The sequence below is a fragment of the Cnephaeus nilssonii genome, assembly GCF_951640355.1.
Source record: "Cnephaeus nilssonii genome assembly, chromosome: 5".
NCBI classification, from domain to species: domain Eukaryota; kingdom Metazoa; phylum Chordata; class Mammalia; order Chiroptera; family Vespertilionidae; genus Cnephaeus; species Cnephaeus nilssonii.
The window spans coordinates 69,375,166-69,389,632 of NC_137076.1; positions in this window are offsets into that span (position 1 = coordinate 69,375,166).

The window sequence follows — 14,467 nt, forward strand, 5'->3', positions numbered from 1 at the left end:
GAGGCTTTTGTCGTAGTTTCTTTTTGAAGTTTTAAAAAGTTATGACTTGCTACACAACGGTGCATTGGCATAATACCCCCTGCCTGCAGGTCCCCATACCATTGTTACCACTGTGTTTTCATGGGCCCCACACTTGCATCTCTCCAAGGATCGGTGACTGAGTTGAATGAAACCTTTGCTACTTGGCAGGAGTGGTAAGAACACATAAAACCTACCAGCTGTCAAGGATGTAAAGGCTGATTTTGTTTCACTTTTTAATGAATTAAAGCAAGATTGAAATCTATCCAAAGACAGCATGTTTGGTCTTTTAAAGGAAGAAAAATGAAAGAGGGATGTTTTTCTCTCCAAGCAATGGTGTGCAGTGAGGTGTTGACAATTAGTATGGGTAGTCAACACTCTAGGAAAGCTACCTAAAGGCTGTTTTTGTTTTGGATTTCTTTACCCTGTAATCAAATGCACTCAATTAGCCTGAGGCAAACAGATCCACGTCATTCTTTAAAAAAAATGTCTACACTTCTGACCTTTCAAAGGCAAAAGCTAGACTTTCCTTAAATGTTATCATCGCTTAAATCATTCAGCAGGGTTGGGTGATGGGGAGAATACCCTAAAAACTATACATTTTTAATCTGGGGGTCTTGCTTTCTTTCTCCAAACCCGGTAATTAGTGAAATTAATTTATGCAACTTTGACTCAGTGAATTAGAGCAAGTACTTATAGTAACTGACAGAACATAATTCCACAACTCTCAAGTGCACTCTGAATTACATTATTTTGTTAATACTTACAGGGTATTTTGTGCACAACCATTTAAGTTTTACCCAATCAGGTATTCACCTATAAAAGAAAATGTACAGATTTGCTCTTGTCGCTTGTGCCAAAATAGCAGGATCTTTAACTCTCTATATTTTAGCTTTTCTTTTTTAATGTGAAAACAATCTGGTGGCAACTTGGCTAAAAAGCACAAGAAAACTGGTGATTTTCTTGTCATCCAATCTTCATTTGCATGTTTTTCTTAAGGTTGTAATAATATGGACTTGGCATACTCTCATCTCTTTCCTCCAACAAACATAAATGCTTTTAAGTTCTATAGGGCTTGCTTTCCCGGGTTCTCCCTGGAATTATCAACTCTCACTATATTGAAGATGATGATGCCCTTGTCTCTACATTTGTGATTTACCTTTGAATCGCTAAAGTCAACCCAACTCTTGCCACCAGCAGGTCATCACCTGTGGTCCAGAATCAGCATCTTACGCTTTATTTGACAGAAAATTATTAAAACAGAATCGGGGGGAGGGGCGGGGGGTTGCTCTCATTGATAAAGAATGTTTCTACTGAGCCTTGAGTATGTATAGCCTTTTGAAATGGCCTTTAACCTGGAGGGTGTAGAGCTCAAGTAATCAGGGATTTCTATGAAGGAAACAGAGCTACTGCTTCCTGGAAAACTGATCAGAATCAACAAAAACACATCTGATGGCAAAACTGAGACTGTATTCTCTCAGGGCAACAATCGAGTCAAGGCTCAGCAATGCACCAAACCAAGCTCTCTTATAACCAACCACTTTCTGAACCAAAGCCAGGACTTGCCTAAATGGTCCATCACCTTTGCTTGTAAACTTGGCAGCTTTTGCCTTTTGAGCCTTACTATTGCCTTTCATTAGAGAGACAGTCTTTACAAGGCCTGCTCTCTCAGATGTGCCTTGTAGGGTAACTCCTCATGCTTAACACTGATCATCTCTGAGTTATTCATCACAGCTTAAAACTCTCTATTTTCCTTTCCTTATTATATACTAGAGGCCCGGTGCACGAAATTAATGTACGGGGGAGGGGGTCCCCTCAGCCCAGCCTGCACCCTCTCCAATCTGGGACCCCTCGGAGGGTGTCCAACTGCCAGTTTAGGCCCGATCTTGGGAATCAAGCCTAAACCGGCAGTCGGACATCCCTCTCACAATCTGGGACCACTGGCTTCTAACCACTCACCTGCCTGCCTGCCTGATCGCCCCTAACTGCCCCCTGCCTCTGCCTGCTGGCTTGGTCGCCCCTTACTGACCCCCTGCTGGCCTGGTTGCCCTAACTGCCCCCTGCTGCTGGACAGGTCGCCCCTAACTGCCCCACGCTGCCGGCCTGTTCCCCCCCCTTACTGCTCACCCTGCCAGCCTGGTCACTCTCAACTGCCCCCCCTCCATCCTGGTCACCCCTAACTGCCCCCCCACCAACCTGGTCACATCTTACTGTCCCCCCTACCGGCCTGGTCACCCTTCACTGCCCCACCACCAGCCTGGTTGTCCCACACAGCCTGCTATTCAGTCATTTGGTCATCCCTCACTAACCCCTCTGCCAGGCTGGTGGCCCCACGCAGCCTGCTGTTCAGTCGTTTGGTCATCCCTCACTAACCCCCCTACCAGCCTGGTTGCCCCACACAGCATGTTTGGTCATCCATCCGGTTGTTTCAGTTGTGACGGCCCCTGGCTTTTTATATATATGGATTACATACAGAACAGTGAGCTAGACATTGCTTATATTATTTTCAAATTAAAAGACAATCTCCCCTCCAACTTAATGGTTGATAATTTTCTAGGAATTATGAAAGACTTATATTCTCAAAGTCAAGAAACACATGACTCCAAACATAATAAATAGAGTGCACCCAAACATCGCATAATCAAATATCAGAAGAAAAACAGAGTGGAACTTAAGGGCAGCTGGGGCAGAAAGGGAAGCTCTGCTGCTAAGGAACATGTCTTGAAGTCCCTGCTGACTCCTCAGCAAACAACAGTAAAACCCCCTATGGGCCCTTTAAATGTACAAGATAGAATAAGTGAAACTGGAATTATGCATATAATGGAACTATTTGTTAAGGTGAAAGAAATATAAAGACATACTCAAAGAAATAAAAACTGTGCGCATTTATTACCACAGCCCTTTTCCAAAGGAAGTTCTAGACTCTAGCAGGCAGATAATGTACTTGAGGAAGCAGGAGAACAATGCTAGAAGCAACAATGAGAAGATAAAATATTAAGTATTTGGGTAAATCTAAACAAATATTGATAATTTTTAAATAATTATTTCTCTTTTGAGGATCAAAAGAGATTAACTAAAGGAAAAGTCAAAAGTAGCATATAAATTATTCTAAGAATCTTGTATTGTTTGGGAGAATGGTACATATGTTGATCGGCTTTAGATTTTGTTAAGAATATTTGTTAAATTTTATAAACTGGGTCAGTCACATTACACTAAAATACACAGCAGTAACAAATGAGGACAGCAAAGAATTAGTTCTCCTTCGTTTATCTCTTTGAGTATGGCTTAGCTCCACATCCTCCTCCCAAATCAAGGCTGAAGGAGTAATTCCTTACTATAGGCCACAAGGAAAACAGATTTGTCAAATACACACCTTGGCTATTAAAGTTGCTATTTAGCAAGTCATATATCGAAGACTGGTGTCCATAGAGGGAATATATAATCCAAAAGCAGGCATTCTGCAAGAACTGGTAAAGAAGAGTGACAAGAATAATTTTAAAATAATACAATCTGCCACAAAGGGCAGTAACTAAAAAAGAAAGTGAATAACTTGTAAACGTATGAGGAAGTAGAATTTAAAATAAGAAAAACTAAATACATTAATCTACTCAAGAGGCTGAAAGGGGCAGAAAGCAGTCATGGACATGGTGAGACACATGGAAACTATAGAATGGGATAATACATTCAGCTATGTAAATAATTACAGTAACTAGAAACAAACTAAGCTTTTCAGTTAAAAGACAAAAATCTCTTTCAGAATAACCCTTTTTTTAAAAAAATTAGCTATATATCCTTTTCAATGCAACTTAGAGAAGTTTGAAAGATTTAAAATAAATGTACCTAAAATGTGGAAAGTAAAAGAAGGAAAAATCATAATCATATGTTAATATCAACAAGGAGTCTATGTAGCTATTTTAATGAAATAAAATTTAAGACAAAAACTTTAAGGAAAAAAAAATACTATGACCAGCAGTAAAGTTCATTACATTAAAAAAGGTTCAATTCATCGGGAAGCTAAACTATTCTAAATTTTATTCTCTCAATCAAGTAGCTTCAAGATGTGCATAAATTTATATATATTCTCTATATAAACATGTTGTAAATTTATATTTATAAATCTTGAAGGCCTTTAAGAAGAAATTAACTTATCTCCTACTTTACTGAGAGATTTTTAACACAACTCTCTCATTATTTATAAAGAGCTCCCCTCCACCAGGAAAAATAAAACTTTTTTAAAAAAATGAAGCTAATGCTTCAATTAGGAAATTAATTTGGCCTGAGTAAAAGTGATCCCTAATACCTAGGCTTAAACAAGTGATTCCAAAAATTAATTCTTGCCTATCTTTTAAAAATGTTTGTCTCTCAATTTAAAGATGACTGAAATAGTATACATAACATACAGTTTGCCTTGCAAATGAAGAAGGTAGTCTCTCAAGCAAGCAGGCAGTATTTGTAAAAATTAACCCTGACTAGCCTATAAAGCAAGTTTCAATTAGTTTGTTGTTGTTGTTTATTTTTATTGATTTCAGAGAGGAAGGAAGTTGGAGAGAGAGATTGAAACATCAATGATGAGAGAGAATCATTGATTGGCTGCCTCCTGCATGCCCTACACTGGGGATCAAGCCCAAAACCCACACATGTGCCCTGACTGGGAATCCAACCAGGACCTCCTGGTTCATAGGTCAACCCTCAACCACTGAGCCACGCCAGCTGGGCTCAACTGGTTTTTTAAAATGCCTAATATTCTCTGCCTAAACATAAATAAGGTAGGAGCAAAAATGTGTAATTTTTAAAAATCATATTAAAGTTATAAGGAAAATATATATTTCTAAATAACTCAAGGAATAAGAAATAGATTATTATGAGAACTAGGAAATACTTAGACATTTTAAATAATGAAAATATAGCAAATATAGATCAGATCAATTACATAGTATATATATTTTTTCTTTTGGTTTTACAGAATTCGGTGTTTCCAACCCTTTACTACATTGCCTTTAACATTTATTTATTCTAGTGTATATTATGGGATAAGACTCTATTTTCCCCCAAACTGCTGACTAATTTTCTAATCAAAATGTATTGAGTAATCCATTTACCCCTAGTGGTTGTTTATCATATTGCAACTCTTTTTATGCATTTAATTTTGTTTCAGAAAAAGCAATTCTTTTCCATTGTTTTGCCATATCACATTTTTTGTAATTTTTAATTTTATAATATTTTAATAAATCCCAGGGAATGTTCCTTTTATGTTTTCTTTTTAATGAAAAATGTTACTTTTATCACCAGTTTCCAACTGTTGATATCTTTACAAAATTTACTCTTTCCATCTATCAGTTAAGACAAAAACTTTAAGGGAAAAAAATGAGTTAACTTATTTTTTAATTTTTTTATTGTTTAAAGTATTACAAATAGTAGTACATATGTCTCCTTTTTTATTCCCCATTGACCTCCCCCCGGCCTCCCCTACCCTCCCCCCAGCACATACCCTCACCCCCTCACACCGCCCCCCAGTGTCTTGCGTCCATTGGTTATATTTATATGTATGTATACAAGTCCTTCTGTTGGTCTACATAAGATGGGAAACCATAAAAATTTTAGAAGAAGCCATAGGCACCAAAATAGCAGACATTTGTCGTAGCAATATCTTTACCGGTACAACTCCTAGAGCAATGGAAACTAAGGAGAAAATAAACAAATGGGACTGCATCAAAATAAAAAGCTTCTTCACAGCAAAAGAAACCATCAACAAAACAACGAGAAAGCCCACTGCATGGGAGAACATATTTGCCAATGTCATCTCTGATAAGGGTTTAATCTCCAACATTTACAGGGAAATCATACAACTTAACTTATTTTTAAACTAATTATTAGATATGTCCTTGCTAGTTTTTCCCTTCACACTTTACACACAGTATTGTCTCTCTTAAGCTTCTACTGGGCAACCTTTACCTACAGCTTCAGTTCTTGGGGCTTCCAGTAACCACTCCCTTCCCTGACCCTCCAGGTGTGAAGATAGTAATGGCTTTCTGCCGGTGCCAACCTGGGCTTTTCACTCCCTCGCAGGTTTCCCACCCACAGGTTCCTTCATTAAATTCTCTTCAACAATCCTACTGAATGTGCCATCTTCTTCCTTCCAGGTCTCTAAGGTGAATATGTATTATTTTATAAGCCCTATTTTTTAAAATATATTTTTATTGATTTCAGAGAGGAAGGGAGAAGGAGAGAGAGGGAGAAACATCAATGATGAGAGAGAATCATTGATTGTAAGCCCTATTTTTTTAAAGGAAGTGGTGCTCACAAAGGTGCAGACACTTTTCTAAGCCTACACAGCAGGCAAAGTGGTGAAAGTCCAGATTTAAACCCATGCTTTCAAATGCCAGTATTCATAGATCTCACCATGTGGGGTGCTAAAGACTGATCTATAGATTATAGTTGGCCTATTAAAAGTTGTAACAAAATATATTTTTGCAATATTTTAGAACAAGCATTGACTGTTCAGAAAGTGTTAGGTCATTATTAACTAGGATTCTTGGCTATCTGGCAACAGCAGTCTTTTTCTGAGAGCAAGTCATATCACAAGATCTGGGCCATTACAAGGGTAAGATTTAGTACAAGAGACAGATATCAGGAAGAGCATATTTCAGAACGTGAACTTCACTAGGAATGAATGTCCACACAGAAAGCCCAAGAGTTTACTGCCTATTAGCCTTCTTTCCAGTCCCCATAAATCCAGGGCAACATGGCCCAAATCTCACTGTCACAGTAGATGCAAAGGGAAACATGTGGTGGTAGAAGGGGAGAAGATGGGTATTCTCCCACTCTGTACTTGGCTAGTTTTCTGGAAACTAACAATAAATTTGCCAAACTTAATCTGAACTTGCTTGGCTCTGCTGAGCCTTTCATCCATAATTAATGTGATGTTTTCACCATCACTGTATGGCCCACATGTATTAATCCCGCTTTTTTTTTTTTTTTGTGGTTTGATGATAAAAACCACAGACCTTCACAAGTGCATATAAAATTCAATAAAGCCTTTAAAAGTTTCTGGTTTTGTTTGGCACATAGATTTTGCAGTCGGGGCAACACTGAAATTTCAAAGGAAGCTTAATACGTTAAATCCACAAGAACCCCAGAACACTGAATCAATTCAACCAAGTTCACCTAACTGGAAACTACCAAATATATAATCCTGATTGTGATCCTACTCTTTTCCCGTACTGATATTTAAGATCATCTTTTTTTCACAGCTTTATTGAGATATAACTAATATATAACATTGGTAAGTTTAAGGTATACAACATGATCATGATTTGATACACATATATATTATAAAATGATTACCATTATAAGGTTAGTTAATACATCTATTACTTCACACCTTTTTTGTTCTTGTTGTGACATTTAAAATTTACTCTCTTAGCAACTTTCAAGTATATATTATAGTATTAAGTATAGTTATCAAGCTGAATATTACATTTCCAGAACTTATTCATCTTATATCAAAGTTTTACCCTTTGACTAACATGTCCCCATTTCTCCCAACCCCTGGAAACCACCATTCTTCCTCTGTTTCTATGAATTTAGCTTTTTTAGATTCAACATATAAGTGAAATCATATTGATATTTGTCTTTGTCTGTCTTATTTTACTTAGCATAATGCCCTCAAAGTTCATCCATGTTGTCATGAATGACAGGATTTCCTTATTTTTCATGCCTGAATAATATTTCCGTGGTGTGTGTGTGTGTGTGTGTGTGTGTGTGTGTAAGCCATATTTTCTTTATTCATTCATCTATTGACAGACACTTTGGTAGTTTCTATGTCTTAGCTATTATATATACTGTTGCAATGAACATGTGGGTGTAGCTATCTCTTCAAAATAGTGATTTCATTTCCTTTGGATATACCAGTATACCCAGAAGTGGGATTGCTAGATTGTATGATAGTTCTATTGATAATTTTTTGAGGAACCTCCATACTTTTTTACATATTGGCTGTATCAATTTACAATCCCATCCATATTACACAAGGGTTCTTTTTAAACATAAACCTTAACATATAAATGATTGATATTTCCTCATAAACAAGCACATTTTTACTTTGGGTATAGTTTATTAACCTTTTGAAATATTTAATACAGTCACATAATACAAGGTTCAAAAGTTACCAAAGAGTATGGAAAGAAAATATGTCTTCTTTCTACCCTCTTCCCTAACCATGAGCTCTTCTCATTGGAGACAGCCCTGGTTACCTGTACTTAAGTACCCTTCCAGAGACAGTCAAGAAATATGCATTTATGAATGTGGTTCTGAAGTATATACATATATTTATGTATTATTTTTACTTTATACAAATGATAGCATGCTCTATATGCTTTGCACTTTGCTTTTTATCCCCCTTAAAATATATCTTGGACATCACTACATAGCATTTATAATGGATAAAGAGAATTCACTTGCATGCATATAACCCAATTATACTACTAGCTAATATATTTAAAACATTTAATTTAATTCTGCCACTGTTCTAATGCTTTCACCAATTCATTTTTTAACAGTACTATTATACTAAGTATGAGGAAACGGAAGGGCAGGGAGGTTTGTTAACTTACACAGATCACAGAGATGAAAGGTATCAGAGGTGGCAGAGGTGTGATAGTTTAGTTCCGAAGCCTGAGTTTGTTGGGAGGCAGTTCTTCGTGGTTCTCGTGTTGCTGCACATCTTGTGAACAGAGACTCTGGCTGCTTTTGTTCCGACTATATTTTATTTGCATAGTAAACAGCTATGGAAATAGAGATTGTAAATCTCTTCCAGGTGGATGGAAGCTTTCTTTACTGCCCAGGATAATAAAAATAGCATCTTTCTTCATCAAAAAGGACATTGGGTGTGGGGTTTTTTGCAGCCAATTAGAAAAGATTTGAGTTCTCTAAGCTTGAGGTCCATAGCTGTGATCAGATCCACTGTGTGTGCAGCACCCACACCAACCCCTCCGCATTGCCTCCATTCCACTAGGCGCACACGTTGCTCACTTTTCTCAGAACACCCAGGGGCTTTCCATTGTACTGCAAATAAAAGAGTTCTGTTGCTGACGTATATGGTCGGGCCCTATTTGACCTTTCACTCGGTCTATTCCTCCCATCTTCTTTTCTTCCACTCCCCCTTTTCTCCACAGCACCAACCACACCACACCTTGTTTCTCAAATGTGATATCTTGTCCCCAATTTAGTGCTTTTGCAACCTTCTTTCCTGTACTTAGATTACTCTTCCATTAAATATTCCAATGATTTTTCCTCACTTCATACATGTCTCTCCTGAAATATTCCTTCCTTAGAGAGGCCTTGCCTCACCTTCCCATCTAAAATATCCTCTTCCAGCATCATTCTCTATTCCTGAGGCTCTTTTACTACTCTTTTTAAAAATTAAATTTATTGGGGTGACATTGGTTAATAAAGTTATATAGGTTTCAAGTATACAATTCTATGATACATCATCTGTATATTGTATTGTGTGTTTACCACCCAAAGTCAAATCTTCTTTTATCACCATATATTTGACCCCCTTTCTTAATAGTATTGATCATTACATAATATTATAAGTTCATGTTTGCTTATGAACTGACTCTTCCACTGGTATATATGCTCTATAAGGATCAATTCCTCTTTTACTCCACAGTCTAAACCATTACTTAAAGCATAGTAGGTGTCCAAATAACATTTGTTGAAGAAATGAATGAATAAGAGACTGAAGTAAACTTGTCAAATAAGACCATTTCTCCCAATCCAATTTGGTTGACCCTTATTGTATATAAATAAAATGTACAAGAAATTTATTTTATTTGTATATTTATAACCCTTCACTTTTCCAAAATATATGCCTAAAATATAAAAAGAAATAAAATTTTCCTAATCTGAATTTTTCATCTCTCAAAGTGCACACTATATTTCATATTCCCATTGCATTTGCATCTCTCTTTTTTATGATTTAATGTGTTTATTAGGCTGAAGCCTTCTGAAGCAGTGCAGAAAATAATCATCAGATGATAAGAATGCAAATTATAGATATAATCAATAAAGGAGAGAAAATAATGGTATGGATCATTTGGAGAATGGAAATTGTTACACGGAATGGAAGTCAAAGTAGATCATTTTAGGGACTCTGTGTTTTGAGTATATCCATTTGGATTTGATATAAACATAAGAGCGGAACTGTATTGAAAAGTGCCTTCCCCTCCAAGAAAGTCCTGGTTACTTCTGGCATAAAGGATCCAGTAGCTATGACTCTGCTTGAAATTAGTAAATCTTTGTATCTCTTCTTTGGTCCTTACAGCCACATCCAATTTGTCTATATTGTCAGTAAATTAAAAACACTTTATCAACCAAATCAAAGGTGTTCTATCTCCAGTCCTGACAAACTTTTAACCTTCATAAATCTATTCTGAATATCCACATCCCATACCACTCTCACATGACTCTCACATTCATTCTTCCTTCCTGTACTCTTGTAATAGCCTAAATCATAAAAAAAGAGATGCAAATGCAATGGGATACATGCCATATACTTCACTTCTATTTGGCATCTGCCAACTTTGTTTTTTTACAAAGTATAGTTCAAAAGTAGAACTCTGAAAAGTAGCAGTGTACACATTTAGAGAGAGAGTGTGTGTGTGTGTGTGTGTGTGTGTGTGTGTGTGTGCGTGTGTGTGTTGCCTTCAAGTGATCTCATAGGTAATAATGGTGATACACTCCTCTGTCTTATGTCTTTAAAGCTTGACTGAAATCAAGTTTTTACGAAAATAAAATATCTCTCTTTTTACCATCACATTATTTTAAATCTTTAGTGTTCCTTTCCTTTTTGTTAAAGATGAATCCTAAAGACAGAAAAAAATTATTCCTTCATGTTTAGGTAAATTTAAGTGTTTTCATTAAAAAAGAATGAAGGTTTACAAATGTAAAGTAAAGGTTACTATGTCTGTGTGAATATATATATTGTCGAGTACTTTTGTCAAAGATAGCCCAGGAAGAAAAGACAAGGAGGCATTGTTTTGTTGAACCACACAACAATACTTTGAAGTGGCCTCTTTGAATCATTTTCCAAATATCATGAATGATTGTTAAGAGCTAGAAGAGTGTGGGAAGACAAATGAAGCAATAAAACAATATTAAGGTAGTTGTGGTTTGTGTGCGCAAGTATATATTTTTAAAACATTTTTAAAAGAAAAGAATGATCTGGCCGTAACACAGAATAGGAGTCAGAGCCCTCAGGCTGGATTCCCATCTGACTTGCCAATAAACTTGGAAGGAGAGTGTAGCAAGTTTTGCCTCTTCCACCCTGAGCAAGTAATATTGATAGAACCCACAGGACTAAGTCAGGAAAAAAAACTTCACATAAATATATCTTACAACTGTAACAGAAACGATCAAGAAGGTATTTGCTAAGGAGAATAAGAAAATATCTCATTAAGTTACCAGTAATAAAAAGTGCACACTATATTTCATATTCCCATTGCATTTGCATCTCTCTTTTTTTATGATTTAATGTGTTGATTGGGCTGAAGCCTTCTGAAGCAGAAAAGAATCATCAGATGATAAGAATGGGATGTCTTTAATAAGACATTTGTCATGTCTTATTAAAAATATTTTAAAGAAGAACTTCAATATTTGAACCTTGGGTTGATGAAATGTCTTATAAAATGCAGTCTCTTATATTATTGTTCTCACTTTTTGTGTTATTTTTATTTCATCACGATGCTTTTTTGTCATTGACAAACTCTGAACTCTGTATATCTCCTATAATCTCAAAGAGCTATGTCTTTAGAATTTGCCAAGTTGGTATATTTTCTAAGACTTTTACTTAGAATATTTAAGACTGTGGCTTAGACTTTGGGATGCCTTTTAAAAAAATAAAGTCACATATTTTATGAAAATACTGAATATAACTAAATATTTTGTTTAACAGCTACAAGTCAGCTCAGGGGCCATCAGAACACCTACCATGCTTAGTCATATAAGAGGCCTCTCTAAACAGCCTGAGGTGGGCCCTCTGTGGAAGTTCATGTCCCATGCTCTGAAATGTCCATCAGAGGATCTCAGTAGAAATAAACTTGTGTGGACTGTCCTCATCCTCCAGATTGACTGTCTCTGGAGGAGGATCAAAATGAGGCTCTATGTCCCAGCTATTTTTGACTTTGAGGGGCACTTTCTGAACGAGCTGAGAAGACACGTTCTTGCATACTGATTCCTAGCACTAAAGTGACAGTGGCTACTCCTGTGGAGCATTGACTGTCTCTGAAACAGGATCCATATTTTACCTTGGTCAGCTAGTCCCCAGACCAAGTAAAGATTCATGAAAACAAAAACATTAATTTAGCCCTAGCCGGTTTGGTTCAGTGGATAGAGTGACGGCCTGCAGACTGAAGGGTCCCAGGCTCGATTTTGGTCAAGGGCACATGCCGGGTTGCGGGCTCCATCCCTAGTGGGGAGCATGCAGGAAGCAGCCGATCAATGATTCTCTCTCATTACTGATGTTTCTATCTCTCTCTCCCTCTCCGAAATCAATAAAAATATATTTAAAAACATAAACAAAAATATATATTAATTTAAATTAATCACTGCAACAACAAAAAGGTATTGAACATGTCTCAGGCACTTTGCTAGATCATTTATGTGCAGTAAATAAAATTTTAGTTATTAAAACATTTGTTCAAAAAACAAAATTTAAAAAAAAACTTATTAAGGATCTTCTCTGATCCATCACACCTTAATGAGACAGTTAATATTATTATTTCATTTTATGGATGAAGAATCTGAGTTTTAAAGAGTATATTTTGCACAAGGTCACACGCTAAATACATGAGTGGGGATTTGACCTCAGGTGTTCCTGATGCCTAAGACCAAAGGTAACGCTTGTCACTGCCTCCCATGATGCCATCTTTAGCTGCTAAGCTTGTTTTCCCAACCTCACCTAGCTCTCAGATATACTTTTTGTATTTTTCTTGGAAGCGAGCCCATCCAAACATTCACTGTGACAAAGTAGAAAGGTCAAGGTTTGGGTTGTATTTTTATTTTATTTTTTTGCATACCATTTCTCTCAAGCCACTGTTTGCAAATTATTACACAAGGTGCCAGAATACTCTGTGACTGTACCAGAGTCAATTTCTTAATAGATCCAGTTCCTACAATAACAGCCACAGGTCAGAAAATGAGGGAGTTATGGAATAAGTGGTTTGGGGCCTGTGTTTTTTGGCCTGGCACTGGTGAGAGTGTATAATCTGGATAGATGTTAGCTTTACAAACAAACATAACCTCTGGTTTCATTAAAGGAGGAAATAACATTTAAACTTGTTCTCCTCATTAAAGAACTTTACAAAACTAGCATTTGTTGAACTCAAAATGGGCATTAGCTCTGATGAGCAAAATTGATCACAGGAATGATGGAGCTACCAGAATAATTTTAAGTCTACTTTTCTCAAGTAATCAAATGGGTGTTACATTAAACATGGGTCTCACCCTGGCCAGTGTGGCTCAGTTGGTTGGGTATCATCAGTACACCAAAAGGTTTCAGGTTCAATTCCCTGTCAGGGTACATACCTAGGTTCAATCCCTGGTCCAGCGTGTGGGGGAAGCAACCAATCAATGTTTCTCTCTCACATCGATGTTTCTCTCTATCTCTTCCCAAGAAAAGAAAAATAAAAATGTGTCTCAGACAGCTCATTTAGATAGTAAGTAAAAAATAGTGAACTTGTGTGTGTCTGTGAAAAGGTCCTAGAGTAGAGCTGAATTTTGACATGAAGACTAGGTCTCATCAATATTCTTTTCTTTGGAGGCCTTTCTTGCTTGACAAGATGCTACCAGTGGAATATTGGTAATTTGCATACCTCACATGTTTAATATATTTTTTATTGATTTTTTTTTTTTTACAGAGAGGAAGGGAGAGGGAGAGGAATAGAGAGAAACATCGATGAGAGAGAAACATCGATTCAGCTGCCTCCTGCACACTCCCTACTGGGGATGTACCCGCAACCAAGGTACATGCGCTTGACCGGAATCGAACCTGGGGCCATTCAGTCCACAGGCTGATGCTCTATCCACTGAGCCAAACTAGCCAGGGCATACCTCACCTGTTTAGACAAAAGTTTAAAAACTCAAAGATAAAAAAAGAAAACAAGAAATTACTGAAATAAGGAAGAACCACTATTTAATAGATGAACACTGTCATAAAGGAAAAGGAGGAATTGCCAGAAAAGCAGCTAAGTGAAACAAGGCATGCAATATGTTAGAAAAAAGAATCCAAAATAATGGTCATACAGTTCATAAACTGAATGGATGAAAAAATCAACAACTGATGTAAGAATCAAGAAAAAATGAAGAATGATATAGCTGCAATAAAAAAATACCATGGAAAGTTTCAACAGTAGACTAGGAGAAGCAGAGGATCGAATTAGCAAATTAG